General features: G+C 40.8%; 1 pseudogene; it reads left to right on the top strand.

Annotated features, from left to right (window-relative positions):
- Positions 1 to 287: 287 nt before the first annotated feature.
- On the top strand, positions 288 to 658 carry LOC142858245 (14 kDa phosphohistidine phosphatase pseudogene; annotated as a pseudogene).
- The last annotated feature ends 2,487 nt before the right edge of the window (positions 659 to 3,145 follow it).

Below are 3,145 nucleotides of genomic sequence, written 5' to 3'. Positions count from 1 at the left end.
CAGCACCGCCTGCCGCCCTCCCCAGGGGCTCCACATTCCTTCCTGAGGCAGGCTGATCACAGCTCCTTTAACTGCAACTCAAGAGCTCAAAGCTGCAAAGAACTGGGTTGCAATTGGCTAGTCCGTGCCTCAGAACAGAAGTACAACTGGCTGAGGCTCTGGGCCTCAGGAAAAATCCCCTCAGGGGATTGGCCGGGGCTGCCAAAGGGCCAGCCTCCCGCACTCTAAGGCCTAGGTCAGGGTGGGAAAGGGGTTCTGGGGTCCTGAGGCCAAGCGCTCCGGGGAACATGGCGGTGGACCTCGCTCAGATTCCTGATGTGGACATCGACTCGGCGTCTTCAAGTACGTGCTGATTCGAGTCCACTTAGCATCGCCCTCCGAGGATCCCACGAAGGAGTGCAAGGAAATCGTGCGTGGATACAAATGGGCAGAGTACCACGCGGATATTTATGACAACGTGTCAGGCGAGCTGCAAAAGAATGGCTATGATTGTGAGTGCCTAGGCTGCAGACGCATCTCCCATCAAAGCCAGAACAGGAAGATACACATGTATGGCTACTCTATGGGTTATGGTCTTGCCCAGCACTTGGTTTCAACTGAGAAGATCAAAGCCAAGTATCCTGATTATGAGATCACCTGGGCTGACAATGGCTACTGAGGCCCTGCTCCCCGGCAGCTAAGTCAGGACTCTGCTCTTGCTGTGTCGTCTCTTGAAGGACTGGCCCCGTGCTTTTCTTTTGTACTTTTGGCAACATGCCACCTGCCAGGCCTCGGAAGCCAGAACAGTCTGGTCCATAGGAATTAAAAGCTTTGATAAGCCTGCAAAAAAAAAAAATTTCCATCATTAAATTTGCAGAAAAGTTGATGAAACTAGAAAAATCATCCCAAGTGAGGTAACACTGAGATATATATATATATATATATATATATATATATATATATATATATATATATCAGAGAATCTTCCTCCTTCATAAGACAGGAACAAATGCAGAGACACACCGTCAGACATTATACAGGCAGAGACATGTATGTATATATATATATATATATATATATATATATATATATATATATATAGTTTACATTCAGTTATATGTGGATTTTAATTATTAAATAAAATATAATCTATCTGTAGTCTGTAGGTACAGAAAGAACTCGGGACAGCAAAACAAATAGATATCCCAGAGAAGGAGAAATAGAATAGATTTGTGAGTTGACTGAGGTTGATGGGATATAAACGGTGGAGAGGAGGAGGGGAGGCAGGGCTTAGAAGGGAATATTGGGAAAGACATCTGAAAATGAGGAGCATTTGAAGGATGTTGTGGAAATCTAGTGCAGTGGAAACTTCCTAAAACATATAAAGGTGTTCCTGTTGATGTTTCCAAATAACTGGGGAGATAGAGTATCTGCTGTCCACCTTTCTTGTTACCAAAGGAGACTTGCAGTGCCAGGACAGATTTGCATTCAGCTGACAGCCAATGGGGTCCTATGGAAATGTCAAACAACCCATGCTGTTGCCAAGACCAGGATTTGCTTGCATTCTGCAAACTGACACCAGGGAGCAATACCAACACAACTCATTGAACATGAAAAAATCAAACTGCTTGGGTGACCAAGAATCACATACTAGATACACCAGAGATCAACGTAAAACCAAATACTACTGGTTTTTAAGAATGTATAGTGTCAATAAAATAACTCCTAATGATATCCTGCTACACTCATGGATCAGTGTCTTATTCAGTCATTATCAGAGAATCTTCCTCCTTCATAAGACAGGAACAAATGCAGAGACACACCATCAGACATTATACAGGCAGAGGCATCCACTGAGCACACAGCACTCAATGGGATGTCTCCATCAAATCCCTCCTTTCAGAACTCACAGAACCTCTCAGAAGAGCAGATAGAAACGGTATAGAATCAAAGGAGATGGGGACAGCAGGACCACAGGGCACTCTGAATCAGACAATCAAGGCTTATGCGAACTCACAGTGACAGAAGAAGCAAGCACAGGACCAACACACATTTACAACAGGTAATCCACATATATAGTATAGCTTTCAGTTTCATAATTTTATGGGAATCCTGAGGTGTGTATGGTTTGAGTGGGTATCTATTTTTTGTGTCTGTCCTTGGAGCTCTTTTCCTACTGGATTTTTTGGTCTGATCTAAATCTGATGGCATTTTTTTTCTTATTATTATACTCATTATATAATATTTTGTTATATATGGTTGTTATCTCAAGGAAGCCTATTGATTCTTAGTAAGAATTACAAAAAAGAGTGGATAATGAGGGGAATGGAGGTGCGTAAGAACTGAGAGGAGTCAAGGGAAAGGAACAATGAAAAAAACATATTGTACTAGAAAAGAATATATTTCAATAAAAAAATAAAAAGGATAAGGAGAGGTGTAATTTGACTCATGTTTTGAAGTCATTATATCCTAGGATGGTATCTTTCATAGAGCAACTGACTTCACAGCAAATGTGGAAACACAGACATTGAGCTAGAAACACTGTCTACTTTATTCCATCATGAGTACATCTCTACGAGACAGGGTCACTCAAATTCACAGCAGATCCTTTTGCCTTCAATAATCTCCTCTGGAAATATAGTCACAGAGAATTACTGATTAATCCCCAGGAACTTCTCAATTTAATCAAATTAAAAACAAGACTATCTATCACAGTATATCTCTCAACCTCATGAATAATGGCCAGTTATAATGCATAGATCTTGAATAATCATCCTACCTATAGGTGTATCTTCCTACAATACTAAAACTGCCTGTGATTATGGTAGAAAGGTAAAATTTTAGTATACTAGACAATGATATTCTTTTGCATCAATTTAGAGCTCATGGGCCTCTGGTGAAATGCGAGGTCACTATGAAGACATTCTTGGACAAGCAGATGGCGTTCACATTGGAAAGGGTGTTCCTACATTTGTTATATATCTTTTTTTGTTTGTCTCAGGTTCTAGTAGGTCCTGTTTAATACATTTCACCACATTTCTACTTTTAATTTTGTTAGCTCTTGCTTGATGGTTTTCATTTCTCTACTATAATTTTGTTTTCAAGGTTCCTATGTGTTTGGTTTCCAGTTCACCTCTGATGGCGGAATGTATATGAAGACATAGAT

Source organism: Microtus pennsylvanicus, chromosome 10 (assembly GCF_037038515.1).
Source record: "Microtus pennsylvanicus isolate mMicPen1 chromosome 10, mMicPen1.hap1, whole genome shotgun sequence".
Taxonomy (NCBI): Eukaryota; Metazoa; Chordata; class Mammalia; order Rodentia; family Cricetidae; genus Microtus; species Microtus pennsylvanicus.
This window is presented reverse-complemented; position numbering and strand designations above follow the sequence as displayed.